Source organism: Euwallacea fornicatus, chromosome 4, assembly GCF_040115645.1.
Source record: "Euwallacea fornicatus isolate EFF26 chromosome 4, ASM4011564v1, whole genome shotgun sequence".
NCBI classification, from domain to species: Eukaryota; Metazoa; Arthropoda; class Insecta; order Coleoptera; family Curculionidae; genus Euwallacea; species Euwallacea fornicatus.
In genome coordinates this window covers 6,228,391-6,244,483 of record NC_089544.1, presented here as the reverse complement: position 1 = coordinate 6,244,483, position 16,093 = coordinate 6,228,391, and the positions used below count along the sequence as shown (strand labels likewise).

At 32.8% G+C, this 16,093-nt stretch overlaps 1 long non-coding RNA gene across 1 annotated transcript in view; it reads left to right on the top strand.

The window, feature by feature from the left end:
- LOC136338886 (uncharacterized) overlaps nucleotides 1-7,155 on the top strand; it is a 36,226-nt gene extending 29,071 nt beyond the window's left edge. The window contains exon 3 of the long non-coding RNA XR_010732028.1: nucleotides 5,982-7,155. This is a non-coding gene — a long non-coding RNA (uncharacterized lncRNA). The remainder of the gene's footprint in view (nucleotides 1-5,981) is intronic.
- The last annotated feature ends 8,938 nt before the right edge of the window (nucleotides 7,156-16,093 follow it).

Sequence of the window (16,093 nt, the reverse complement as noted above, 5' to 3'; positions counted from 1 at the left end):
ATATTTATCAATGTATTTATGGATTATCAGGAATTTTAGATTGTTTTTTTTACTATAAAAATTGCAATAAAATGTCCACAATATAATTGAAAATGTTCATTTATTGGTGTATAATGTGCTTAGGAAGTGCTTTCAAATTAATTAAATATACCTAGACGCAGCATGCAGTGAAATTTTCATCAATTAGGCGAGTTTGAGAAAAGTCAAATAATGGGTCCACGAGAGGTTGGTCGGTCATTTAGGGACCGTAGACACTACAGTAAGATATTGTCAGGCATGGTTCCAAGAAGGGCTAACATGCAGAGGCAGAGGTACTGGACAATCACGAAAAACTACAGAGCGTCAAAGATCCCTGCCTTTGAATTACGGCCCTAAGAGATAGGTGCATTTCGTCGAGAATGCTGGCAGATCAGTGATTTGCTAAGTATGTAAGGCCAATCGGGATTCGAACCATGTATCACCGGATAAGAAGTTTTGAACTGATCTCCCCTCTGATTTCCTACCGTCCCCATCTTGTGTTACTCCTCATCATAAACCATCGTTAAACTCGACTGCAGTGGTGCAGAGAACGGATGCATTGGAATTTGGAATGGGATAATATCGTGTTTAGTGACGAATCCAGATTCTGTTTGGGTATGCATGATGGTCGGGCAAGATCAAGAAGAAGACGAGGTGAAAGAAGGGATCCTCAGTTTACAATAGAGAAGCATGCCCATCACACTGTTAGGGTAATGATTTGGGGTGCTATATACATATGGTGGCAAGTCATCTTTACTTTTCATTAGAAGCACTATCCCAACGATACATTCAAGAAGTCCTGGAAACTCTTCTTAATCTAGTTTTCCAGCAAGACAATGCACGACCACATGTGGTTAAAGTGACTATGGATTTCTTTCAACAAAATCAAATCAGTTTGCTACCTTATCCACCTCGATTTCCAAATCTCTCACCCATTGAACATGTATGAAATGTTACAGGTAGAAAATTGCATATTTTACCCCATTCTACACACACCCTTGCGCCGCTGTTATGCTGTTCAGTTAGCCTGGAATGAGATCTCCCAAGGGGACGTCAATCACCTCGTTGGATCCATGTCTAGACTTCTACAGGAATGTATAAAGCACCGCGGAGGATTAACAAATTGTAATTTTTTTAGTTTTTAACAATTAAACTTGTTCAATTTTTTAATGAAGTATTTGATTTCGTGCAAGAAACGTGCATACTAAAACTTATTTAAATAAAACCATTTTTACGGAGTATCCTCTTTTCTATGTCACGCAATATAATTCAAAAATTACCTGACTTCGGAATTGGTCTAAGGATTTTGATTTTCACATATTTTTCTGATTTTTGCGACGCTTTTTTTGGTGGCTACGAATTTCAAATTTGTCAATGCCGCATTTCTTGTTAGCGCATAAGAGTGATGTAACCTAATCACCCTTGTGTAGTTGTGAGAGAAAATTAAGGGTTATCTGCTCAAAGCATTCAATTAATTTCGGGAACTTAGATCGAATTTTTGAAATCTCAATGAATTGAAAACATTCTCAAGATGTGATTCATGCACAATGATGCTTCTTCACATTTTTCTTGAGCTGTGCGTCAATTTCTGAAGAACAACAATCCAAACCGCTGATAAGAAGAGCTGAACCGCACGCATGGCCCGTCTGATCACCAGATATGAATCCTATGAATTATTTTTTGCGGGACCTAATAATCTAGAATTTTGTTATTTTGGTAACTCAGTTTATTGAGAGTTGCTATTTTGACCGTTAAAATTCAATCTTTAAATCTGTCTTTTTCCAAGACGGATGCTTTGAGCAAGGAATACTAAGAGAAATTTTTGTCAGTAAAAACAAAATACAGCATCGATTTTGAAGAAATAGCGACATCCCATAATGTAGATTTTTGTAAATGATTCCAGAAAAACCAAGGATGTAGCACACAAAGCAAACTTTATTGGCAAACGCCCAAAATTTCGATGGTTTGTAGAAATATCAAGAAAACAAATATATATTTAATTGGTTTTCAATTAAAACGCCAATAACATATACAGGGTGTTTAATTTATATGTGCCTATTATTGCTATTTTCGAAACAATAAGAATTACAAAACTTCCTGCGTCGTAAACAGCTTTGCCAAATTGTTTTTGGTTTTAGATACACGTACAACTGTACGACAGTTTAACCAACCTCATATATCAAACGGTTTCCAATATTTCCATGATGATCCCCGAATTTGTCTCACTTTCTGAGTACTTTGGAACACTTTGATGGTCTAGATTTTAAGGAACAAGACCCCTGTGAACATTTTCAATAATTTTTATTCGAACATAAATGCAAATTCAGACCGGCCGTCTTCACAGCTCATGACAGTGCAACGTTCAAGTGTGTAGAGAATTCCATTAAGTTGTGAAATGATTGACCACTCATTCGACCAGAGACAAGATTGTTCTGCTCTTTAAATCACCAACTCATAATACCTACGACGAATTTCTAAGACTAAAAATGTCCTTTATTTGGAAATTTTGACGTTATTATTTGTTAAGTAATCACAACTCTAAATAATATACAGGGTATAACATAAGTGATTATTTTAATTTTAAGGAGCGATTCCTTGTCATATTTTAAGCAAAAATGTTCATATAAACATATGTCCTAACTTGCATCACTTTCGAGATACAGGGTGGTAAAGTTGAAAAAATAAATTGCGTTTTCTTTAATAGTTTTCGACTGCTTCGAAATAATTTCATGAAATTTCGTATACAGGGGTTTATTGGGATAAAAAATTCAAATTTATAGTCGATTTAGCTGTATTTTCTAGAGGGCGCCACCAGCAACGATTTCGACCCCCTGAAACCGTCGCAACTTTTTTGTGCTACCCTGTGCGCCATTTTGGAATAGAAAAATCGATTCTCTCATCTTTTCTGCTTAAAAAAGGTATACTTTATTGAAGTCGCTACGAGCAACGATTTATGAGAAAAATGCATTTAAAGTTGATGATGCGTGCTCATTTTCGGAGGGTCAAAATAGCTTTATTTAAATCAAATGCTCAAAATGAGAACCGCGACTGTTAATACAAGCATCTAGTCTTCTTCTCATCGACTGTCGCACTCGTTCGAAAATTCCTGGAGTGTCGCGTATGACATTACAATAATTTACAATTCTGTTTCTTAAATCATTTTCATCTACAACTACCGTTGCATAAACAAGCGATTTTAGATATCCCCAAAAGAAATAATCCAGAGGATTCAGGTCTGGAGATCGTGCTGGCCACGGCTGAGGTCCTCCCCGACCTATCCATCGCTGAGCAAAAATGTCATTAAGATGTTGGCGAGCAGCAAGACTGAAATGCGCAGGTGCACCATCGTGCATAAACCACATGGTATTTCTTGTTGCTAGTGATACATCTTCTAACAAACCAGGTAATGTTTCATCAAGAAACTGTCTGTAAGTTTCATCATTTAGTCGAGGAGGAAGAAAATGCGGTCCGATAAGATAATCACCAAGAACTCCAGCCCAGATATTCACCGAAAACTGTTGCTGAAATCCACCTTCTTCAATGGCATGGGGATTTTCATAGTCCCAAAAATGATTATTGTAGAAGTTTCTGATGGCATCTCGTGAAAAACTTGCCTCAACTGTGAATAGAATTTCACACGAAAAATTGAGATTCTGCACAGTTTTTTGAAGAAACCATCGACAATAATCTAATTGTGCAGAAAAATCTCTTGGCAACAGTGGTTGTACCCTTTGAATGTGGTATGGATAAAGTAAATTTGCGTGCAAAACCCTCCAAACAATTTGGTGACTGATGTTAAACTGTAGAGATAATCTTCGCGTACTAATTGACGGATTGTTTTCCACTTCTTGCAGGATTGCTTCCTCTAGTTGTGGTGTCATTATTGTCCTCGGTCTACCAAGACGTTCAGCGTGAACATTTAAAGATCCGGTTTCGCACAATCTGGCATGAAGTCTTATGAAAGTCCTTTCTGATGGAATTGGTTTATTAGGAAATCGTTCCTGGTAAATTCGACGGGCTTCTGCAGCATTTCCATCTGCAAACCCATAAATGAAATGTATTTCAGCTAATTCAACGTTATTCGTAGTTATCTGCACATTAAACGATTTTCAACTGACAGTATCTTGTAAATTTTAATGGGAAAAATTATCGGAATTTCCTTATCACAGGATTTTTTTTTATTCCACAAAAAAAAACTTGTTTTCATTTTAAATCTTAAAAATACCAATAAGAATTTCTTAGATGTCCTAAACCTTTTATTCATTTTCACAAAAATTAAGCGAGTTGCAAAAAGAAGTCAAAGGACAAGAAAGTTGTATTTTTAATAATTAAAAATTGCATTGTAACAATTATTGTTTAATTTGGTAAGGCAGAAAAGCTATTTTGACCCTCCGAAAATGTGCACGCATCATCAACTTTAAATGCATTTTTCTCATAAATCGTTGCTCGTAGCGACTTCAATAAAGTATACATTTTTTAAGCAGAAAAGATGAGAGAATCGATTTTTCTATTCCAAAATGGCGCACAGGGTAGCACAAAAAAGTTGCAACGGTTTCAGGAGGTCGAAATCGTTGCTGGTGGCGCCCTCTAGAAAATACAGCTAAATCGACTATAAATTTGAATTTTTTATCCCAATAAACCCCTGTATACGAAATTTCATGAAATTATTTCGAAGCAGTCGGAAACTATTAAAGAAAACGCAATTTATTTTTTCAACTTTACCACACTGTATCTCGAAAGTGATGCAAGTTAGGACATATGTTTATATGAACATTTTTGCTTCAAATATGACAAGGAATCGCTCCTTAAAATTAAAGTCATCACTTATGTTATACCCTGTATATTTTTTATTTAATGGATCTCAGTATAAATAAATGGTCTGGGCAACGTAGCATCTAAATCAAGTAAGGACATCAACGATGGCTTCTTGGAAGCGAAACCGACGACGATACGTGAGTGAAACAGACAGAGGAGTATTCAGTATTTTTCACACATTTTTATTATGTGTAACGACTTATTTGTTTTGAAGATAAGCTTACCAAACTGTTATGTCCGTTAAAGATGCGACATTTACAATCAATATAAGCAGTGTTAACTTTACCAACGAGCTTGTTTCTATAAAAGTAACGAAATCAAAGTAGGACATTGGCCAATTTTTCCATTTCCATGGAAAATATCTTCTTGGCAAATGTACCAGGACTTTGATTTATGTTTCTTAGTGTCGATTTCAGGAATATATTCTAACTGACATAATCCGAGTATCTACCACAGAATGTACATACATACATATATGTATGTACGTACATATATTTTCCAGAGCTATTGAGATTTAGGGCTTTAGTTGTCCGTCTCTTACGAAACGCTCCATGAGAATAAAAGATACGTAAAACATTTTTAAAATTATTTTACAAATGCCAAAGTTGGAATCCATCCCTTCACATTAGTGTTTTAATAATTATTTTTAATATGTTAGAAATAGTGGAACCTCTGTATACGTCTGTTTTAGAATAACTCCAATTCGGAATACGTCCTGTTTGGACAAAGCAAATTTTGCTCCGTATACGACTTACATCAATTATACGTGTCATCTATTAACAAGTATTATTATGAATGGTCGTCGGTCCACTAATGAGCAAGAAAAGAAATAGACAAGATACCCGATGACCGGTCCAGTTTATTTGTTCGAACTAATTTTTTTATATTTATGTGTAAGTGTAAATCTGAAATGAAAACATATTTTTTTAATTACTTTTATAGTTTATGCTGAGTGTTAATTGCGCTTATTGTTTATGTCTGCGTCCAGCTCGGACGACAGACAAAAATCCTTCCCAACCTCCACTGTTAGTATCGGCAAATATTTCTGCTTATGTTTGTCTAGCTGTAAGTTAAAATATTTAAAACGGATTTTGTTTTAAGAATAAAAATAAAGAAAGGAGAAATACTCTATTTTATTTATATTCCAGGGACATGGTGTCGGAGATAGGAGTCAGTTTCGCAATCCAAGACACGCAAGACAAGTGGATACAAACTAGTTCTTCACGAAAAGTTTTATAATTTTTATTCGTAGCTCTTTTTTGTTTCTTTTCGTTTATCATGCTTTTCGATATTGTTAGTGTCCTTTGTGCGCGAAAATAGTGTTTTAATTATATCTTATCAAGAGGACTTTTTTTACATGCGACCGGGTTAATTATTTTTACATTACTACTTATAGGAAAGGTTGGGTTGGTATATACGTCCTCTTCGGTATAAGTTCGAATATAAGAGATGGATTAAGGTGGTATACCGAGGTTCCATTATATTGTTTTTGCAGTCAGTGGCGAACTGGACAAGGTCGCTAGGCGAAGTGGCAACAGCGCCAACGGACAAAAAATTGGAAATCCAATAGTTATTTCCATAATTTGAGGGAAAAGTGCTACTTTTACTCACGCTCTAGTCCTCGTCCTCTCCTCACTATTTATTCCACAAATAATTTTTGTCTAATATTTCTCTCTGTTGGTCGGCCAGAATGTCACTTCTGAAAGAGATTCGTTATACCAGTGTGCCTATTCTCTAACATAAATACATCTACACAGTCCTTAATTGACTCTTTTGAAAAGAAGTAAATAAATCAGAATGTAAAAGATAAAAAAAACGAATCACATCATTTCCCACCCATTAAATTAAATTATTAATTTATTTCGATCTGTATATTAAACAGTTCCGGACCACCTGTACCTATAGCTACCAGATTAAATTTCTATTTCACCGCTTTTAATAAGAAATATAAAATTCTGCTATCGATACACTTCCTGTCCAAACGTGAGAACCGAAGTCCAGTATCTGTTCTCTGTTTTAAAATATATTTTTTCATTTCCTTGATGTACAACAAAACGATTCAAGTTTTTTTGGTTTGTTTTTGAACTCGAACTCAGTTTAAGTTGCAATATATTGAAAAAAGAACATTTCTGACATGAAAATTCTTCACGTTAAGTATTGTACACACAAAAAAATACTTTAGAAAATACCATCAGTGAGACGAAAATTTTTGAATGCAAAAATAATTCGATTTTTTAGAAAACTTCAGCATACTATTCTACCTACATATAACGCTATATGAACTATGCAAGATGTTTGGTTCGCCGATACACATCTGAAAGAGGGTAGTAGGTAAGATGATTTTGAACATATTTAAGCATCATCCTATTATACAAAGTATCATTCATTTCCAAATATCGTTATGTTATCGAATTTTACCAAATTCGCCGCTTACTTCCATATCAGTTACAATGAAAATGTAGTCGAATATTTAACGTGAATCTATATTTTTTCGTGGAAATTTGGATATGTATTTTACCAACATCAAACATTTAATAAAATCTACATTAGTATGAAAAAAGAAATGTGGCCCTTTAAACTTAATAAAATGAGTTTCTTGTATGTCGAACCTCGACTTGGTAAGCGAATCAAAAGGAAGATGCATATGGAAAAGTTGTTCAAATATCTTTATAAACTTCTTTGACCATTGTCCTTTCACGTGATGTATTGAATGACACAGACTTAATGTTTTTTAAGATATTTAATTAAAAATTAAAAAATCCATATGGCGATTTAACAAATTGAATCAAAAATTTTAAAGTAATCATTATTATTTATGCGCTAATTATACTATTTACTCATGGTTGAATATCATGTTTGAAATGAGAATCACAGTTTCAAATATAACATCGACATCTGCGTCGCATCTCTGTGATGGTTATATCTAGCTTGATTTTAGCATTCGTTACTTCTGCTGTCCTATTAATTTTTTAAATGAGACGATCTCGATGATGAATTTTTGTCATTGTATACTAGTTCCTTCATTCATTCGTCTCCAGATGTGGTAATTGACTGGGGTGAGATCCGGAGATCTGGCAGAGTATAGTATCAAATTTCGAGGCCTGGTTATGAAGAACTTCTTTTAAGTAAGTCATTTTATTCATATAAAAATTTTCAAAATTATATATACATATATATATAATTTTGAAATATATACATGTATATACAGTATCGGACAAAATTAGAGCAACTTTAGAAATTTAATTTTAAATTGACATTGTTTCTTTAAAAATAAGATTTGTTATTATCAGTAATATGTTTACAGCCTATTATAATTTACACCTGAGACTCAATGTTTAAAAAGCACATTTTAGAGGAGAACTAAAAAGAAAACCTTTTACTACCACAATTGAAGCGACAAAATTAAAGCAACTTAAAAATTATTTGAATTAATATTATATTTAGGACAATTTTTTGTGTATTACCATTAATATTTAGTCCAATATCCCTTGTTTTGAAGAACTAGCTCACACCTTTTTGGCATTGAAGAAATTAAATTTGAAATAATGTCAGGATCAATAGACTTCCAGGCGTTCTCTATGTCTTCAAGTAAATATCCTGATTGGTAATATTTTTTTCCTCCGATTTTGTTATCTATGATCTCTCAAAGGTTCTCAATGGGATTTAAGTCTGGAGATTGGACTGGCCATTTCATTGCCTCGACTTTCTTCTCCACGCACCAAGCTTTTACTATTTTCGCAGTATGCTTAGGATCGTTATCGTACTGGTAGACAAGCTTAAGGGACATTTCCCATTCGACATATGGATTCATAACATTCTCTAGTATATAATGATATTTAAATCTATCCATTTTTTCCTTAATGCTATAAAGTGGACCAGTTCCGTAAGCAGAGAATCAACCCCACACCATAATATTTCCTCCTCCGTGTTTAATGGTAGTTTTTACGTACTTTGGATTAAGTCTTTGGCCATTTGGGCGACGTACCCATTGAGCTCCATCACTTCCATAAATGCAAAACTTGAATTCATCGGAAAATAATACTTTTTTCCACTGTTGAGGAGTCCAATCTCGGTGGTAGGTGGCGAACAACATTCTGGTCTCTCTATTTTTTAGTGAAAGATGTGGTTTCTTTGCAGTTTCCCTTCCTTGTAAATCACGTTCTGTCAATCGACGTTGAACTGTTCTGGAAGAAACACTAAATTCTCCTGTTTGTACAATAATCTGGCGAGCAGACATTTCAGGATTTTTTTTACTTAGCCTTATAAGACCCCTGTCTAAATTCTTTGTCGTTTTTCTTTTCCGACCACCTCGTTTTAAATTCGTTACGTCACCACGGTCAGTGAATCTCCTGATAGTTTTTGATACAACATCTTTTTTATGCCAAAAACTTCCAATATAAGTTTTTGCGATTTCCCACTTTTATATGCACTAATAATTTTTTGTTTTAGATCAACTGAATAGTGAACACCACGAGGCATAATCGTAGATATTAGTTGTTTAAAAGACCACAGGAAAGTCAGAAATACAAAATATTTAAACATTGGTTGCTCTTATTTTGTCGCAAAGAATTTTAGATCAAAACAATTTTTTTATTTTTTTATTCCCAATTACAATTTAAACTATTTATAGCAAGTGTATTTTACACTAACTACCTTAAGCTGAATATTTATGGTAAAATATTTCATGATTTTTTAGAGAACTTAAATTTAGAAGAATATTTCAAAAGTTGCTCTAATTTTGTCCGATACTGTATATTACTTTTAAACCGCTACATGCATATTTACATTCGAGTAGGACTGGCAGCGTGATATTGCCACCGGGGCTCAATCGATTGCAGTCCGCCTATGTGTTTAATAAGAAAGTTCTACGAAGCAGTGTTTTGGGATAAGTATTCAACAGCTAAGTAGACTGGCCTATTGACCAGCAAAATTCCGAGATGTAGTTCTTCTAGACATACATATCAAAATTAGCTTATCTAGGCATTTCGAGCTATTTAATAAGAGATTTTCGGGTCGTTGACACAAAAACCCTCAAATTCCGTCTATCGAACATATTAACGGTACTACCTATAATTTAAGGAAACCTAACTAAGAACAGCGTAAAATCCTTTCAACCGTTGTAACCAACTGTGTTATTGTTATTTCAATGCAGTAACCAGATACCTACCGTAAACACCTCAATTAATAACACAATTATTTATTATGTACCACTTCCCGTAGATTTAAGATACCACATCATCATAACAGGATATTGTTTAGGCATAAGTGGTACTTACCAGTGACCACGCAGAAGATACGTGTTCTCTACCTCCCTACTTGAAAACTTCGAAGTTTTACGAGACTTGTAACACCAACGGTGCTATTTAGGTAAGCTCCGAGCATTTAGATATCCTTTCTTGATAAGAGAGCATTTTCTAATTTTTTATACGTCCTCGAATATTTACATTATATATTGTAATTCAGCCTGGTTACACAAATATGATACATTTTCTTATCTTAACCAAAAAAAATCTGAAAAACCACTGGTGACAAATCCATCTTCACAAGTAGATAGACATGTAGTACGTTGTTATACGAGTAGATGTATCGTACTGCAGGATACTGCTCCTGCTCGGATACGGATTTGAATATGAAAATTAACAAAAGCTCAAAGCTCATTCACTTTTCAGTCATGGTGTTTACAACTTAGCGTGCAGTAAGGTCGGTACGACCTATTTTTGGGGTTTTGTCGCACAAAAGTGGGCCAGAATGCGTCTGTTTACTGATCGTAAGTTGAAAGTGAAAGCATTTGTTTTGAGTACTGGGTGTAAATTTTGAGTTTTCATGTTATACGAATCTGCAGCTGGTGCAAATATACATTCACGTAAGATTCTAATTCTATTATTTATTTAATAGTGTGTTCACTTCTATATTTTATATTTTTGTTCAGATTACAATTATTCCGATCATGATTAAAAAACTAAAAACTAAATTTGTGTGAAATGAAATGTTATATTTTGGATTAGTTCAAGTAAACCTTCTTGAGTCTTCAATTTAAATTTACTGAAAAGATATAAAAAATATTTATATTCAAAATCTAGAGAGATTACATTACGGAATGACATAGACAGGGTGGAGATTTTGTGGAGAAAAGGATACGAATTCATTAAATTTGTCAGAATATTTTTTTAATTCCAAATTCTGAATAATAAAAAAAAATTTTTTATGTTTCTTCAATAAATATCTCAAATAATACTTGTTACTGGAAAGTGACCATGATGACACTGAAGGCATATGCTTATATGAAATATAAAGGGTGATTTCAAAATTGGAGTTCTCCTTTCACTAACAAATCCACAAAAAATGATTTTTGTCTTTTGATGTTTTTTCAACATATCAAAATCAGGAGTATCAAAGTTCTATTAAAAAAATTAAAATTTATTAATAATTTCCAAACCACTTGAGATAATTAAACAAAATTTTGTAGATGTCAATAACTACGTGGGAGGAAAATTCGTCAATAAATAAAATTATTTTTAGATTTACCAGTGACGCACGTATAAAAAAATTGTTTAATATTAAAAAAAAAGGTACGCTACTGATTTTTCTAAAAATACAAATTATTATTGAATCTTTTGTTTCATTCTAAAAAGGAAAATACCTTTTATTATTTTTTGGTGCGATGCACCGTTTTCAAGTAAAAAATCAAAACTTTTTAACGCGTGTCTAAAACTAAACGCCGTTTTAATTTAAAATTTCAAAAACAAAAATTCAAATGCAATTTGACTATCACTAACAGCTACACGTTTTTGTTTAATTATCTTAAGTGGTTTCGCAATTATTAATAAATTTAATTTTTGAACAAAAACTTGGTACTCGATATCTCCGTCGATATTGACATTTCGAAAAAGCTCCAAAGGAAAAAAATATTATTTTTTGAAGCCGTATTGGCTAGTACAAAGATAACTCCAACTTAGGAATCACTCTCTACATTGCAAAATTCAAATTGTTCCCTGTTAGTCCCAAAAGCAATGTTGACAGGATTCAATTCTATTCTATTTCTTTACATCATTTTAATGCTCCTTGCATTATGAAAAACAAATGACTACAGCATTTTTGCGTGATATTTAAGTCACTTTACTTATCTTAAGTGAACTTGCATGTCTTGTATGTCAAAAATTGATCCTTCAGAAGTGACCATGTAGCAAACTTAGTCATTGTGACTGCTTAAATTCAAATACTGATATGAATTGACAAGAGTCATAATTAAATAAATAAAATAAAATATTAGATTTTGCTTGGACATATGAGTCAAAATAATCATTGATGTTGACTGCTGAGATCAATCAGGTTTTCTTGGTAAATTTGCATTTGGTAATTTTATTGGTCACTTCATATTCATTGCACCTACATTTGCTTGAACGATAAATATTTCAAACTTACATCCGTTTATGGAATGAGAATACGAACGAGCCTGTAGCTGGATGAATCGAAATCGAATAAAATCTTATTATGTACTCATTACATACAACGTTATATGTCGCACTTCGTGTCAATGGGTTAATAACTTAACGACTTTTAAGTCGAAATTAAAATGGCTTCGAAATACTTTTAATCAGATGTTATACTGGATTTATACGTGTGAGATTTGGTTTGTTTATTTTATAAAATAAAACTTTGCAAATTTCTGAAGCACTTCTTTAGTGTCAAGAATCAAGCCTGAAATGAATCTCAATACCACACGTCATAGGCCACTTCACAGCACATTTTCATTTTTTTTTTAAGAGAATTAATAAGCGATATTCGAGTCTTTTTCCCACGATTACCAGACTCTTCACCATTTTTCTCTCACCTATGTTAAAGAAATTCATTAACAACCTTCTATCGTTTTTTCACGCTTATGTTAGAAAGAATTTAGAACCAAACTCTCTAACATTTTCAAATAATATTAAATAATGATCTTAACATAAATAAGCAATTCTTACGTACATTATGTTATAAGCTGTATAAAAGTCAGTGAAGATTTAGTTCTTGGCTGGTTTACACATTCATGGACAAAAAACACCGGACAATATAAATATTATTCAATTTCAATTTTATATGGTATTTTTAGTTTTATATCGATTTTGATCATTTTTTTGACACATTGTAGGCGTGTTCATTTTAATCATTACTGAATATTAATTTCGACAAAAGTTGTAATTAATTTGTCATTATACAGGGGAAAACCAAGAGGCGCTTTTTTATCTAATTTTATAAACAACCTTTGGAAGAATCTGAAAACGCTATGAGATATCTTTCTATGCAATTCTAAACCTTTATGTTTGCTTATCATTCCATTTTTTTTATTCATAACAATACATCCATTCTGTAAGGAATTACAATTTTTTAACTAAAAGATGCGATTTATAAAAAAAATCAAAACATGTTAAACAAATACACAAAAATGAACAACATAAATTAATATCCAAGTTAAAGATAAATATACACTAGTGGGGCGCGTTTCCTCCTCGTCTTCTAATGGCAGCTGCCGTATGGCGAGGGAAGCTTAGGACACAATTAGCCATTAATCATTGCAGAATATTTTCCCAGTCCTAAAGAAGTGCTTCTCGAAGGTCTGCAATATTTTAAACAGTCTGTTGCGAATACGTCTCCCTAGTATGTCCCATACATGTTCAATTGGGTTTAGGTCAGGGCTACGAGGAGGCCGTTTATTAACACAATTTTGTCACCCAATTTAACCTTTGTATCTCCACTTCATCTAAATAATCAGTGACAACTAATGTTTCTTGTTTAAAATGTTATTTCTATTGCGTACTTGTTTGACACGTTTAGATTTTTTTGGTAAATCGCGTCTTTTTGTTAAAAAAAAAAAACATATATTTTTTCCAAATAGATGTATTGTTACTAATCAAAAAAAGGAATTTTATAGGAAACGTAAAGGTTGACAATTGCATACCGAGATATTTCATAGTGCCCTCAGAGTGTTCTAGAGGGTGTTCGAAAATCTAGATGAAAAAGCACCTCTTAGTTTTTCCCTGTATAATGACAAATTAATTGCAGCTGTTGGTGAAAATTAATATCCAGTTTTAATTTAAATGAAAACACCTACAATTTATCAAAAAAAAAATTATCAAAATGGATATAAAACTAAAAAGACTTTGTACGATTGAAATTAAATGATATTTATGTTCTCCAGATTTTTACGTCCACGAGTGGCGTAAAACATATGTTACGTCAGTTAATTAGATTGTTTCTTGAGATTTCTCATTTTTTTTTGTCATATTACGAGCATGAATATTTACAAATGTAGTTTGTTTCCAATTTGGGTTAAAAGAAATTAGTGGGGAATAAATTCAGTTCCTATGAACTAGGCTTGTAGAGTGGCTCATTTTAAAGGGCTCCACGTATAAATATTGAAAGAGAAAGTTATAACCATTACTTCCTTGTATTGAACTATTTGGGTGCACATCCACAATGTCGCAGAGACCTGTTTCTAGTATGCATTTCGAATGTTGCTAATAATAACAAATATCCCTTTATTTATCCGTATTTTTAGTTATCTGCAGTAATCATTTATCGGTTACTGATAACACTATTAATCATTTACTAAACTTTCCATTTAACTAAATATTTTAATTCTTAAAACGCCAAATATTGTATTTTCTAATATTTGGGTATTATCACAAGCTGCGATAAAGCGAATCTTGTGGGTTAAATTTAGATATGTTCTTGACTACGATTTGAGTCTATATTTTGCCCCACTTCAAATACATGTAGAAATACTACTAGCTGCGCTTTGAGTGAAGTGTTCACTTATAAAGAAAAAACACGACATCACTTATTTTTATCTACCTCAAAATGAAAAATAATCTAGTGACGTAAAAAATTCCTATGTGAAAGTGTTGCTGACCTATTCCAAGATGCCTACGGATTTGCCAAATAGAAAATTGGCAAACTCTTTAGATTTAAATTCAAAATATTTTACGTTAGTAAATTCAAATTAATGAACGCGCGTTTTATCAAATACCGCAGGATTATATGTATACATACATATACATATATGTATACCCCTGGATCTCCATCATATAAAATATATTATTCTCACCTTATCAGACATTCACAGTTCGCATTTTAAAACAAAGAAGCCTACGTCTCATTGAAAACTAAAACGAGTTATGAGCCAAAACTTGTTCAGACAAACACTAGCTCTGTTTTGGCCAATTGGCCTGTAGATTGGCTGCAGATTTGGCTTGGGGTATGAAAATGGGTCGTGAATAATTTTTATGATGTATTAGTGTTTCTCACAAGTCCCCGTTCTCATTTTATTGATAATTTCTTTCCAGAAATAACAGACGAATTTTAGAGTTGAAAATGGTAAACGGATTCATCAGAGACGTTTTGTTTCCACTCCTGGGAGTAATCATTTTTAGTGTATCCTCAGGTAAAGTGCGTTTTTTTTTCTATGATATTATTGCAGCAAAATAATGTTCGTTTTAACTAAATAACAAAACTTGAACTGCTTGAACTTATCTTTACAATTTTGAAACAAGTTTATTGACCAATTGTGTTCGTTGCATGCAATATTTATCTTTATCGCGTTTCCAGGCGAGGCATTCAATTTCTATTATATTACTGAGAGCAAACGTGGACACAGCTACGAGGATGATGACGCAAACGGTGCCGATTACAATATACTTTCCTTTTCTGCCATTATTTTACTTGTAAGTTTCTATAATATTTTTAACTCATGGATCAAGTTCTGAAAATTTAAATTTTACAGTGTCTCTTCTACCTAATCAGAATCTTCGATAGAATATCTTAGCTTCATTTTGGTCATACATTACTGGAACGAGAGTATCGAGATATGTGTATAATATTACCATTAATTATGTTTTAGTTGCCCGTTCTAGATCTCATGCTATTTATGTATATCTATGATTTACATAAGCGCAACTGATAAGGAAAATCTAGGTAATAATAGGTAAATCAGATGATTGCGGTCAATGCATTACATATTGGATCATAGTTATTTATTGGATTATTTTGTAAGTAAATCAGCTAAATATATGCATATTTTCAATATAATACGCATTATATTTCGTCGTAATAACATCTATCAGTGGATATTTTAACACTAGTTTTTTTAATTGGTAAATATTTACAATAAGTCTTCATTTTCAGTCTGTCAGGGATAACACATCAGGGTGACCCCCACTATACTGAAAAAACTAAGTCAATAAATGCACTGTAATAGATATGTTATACAACTCAAAATCTT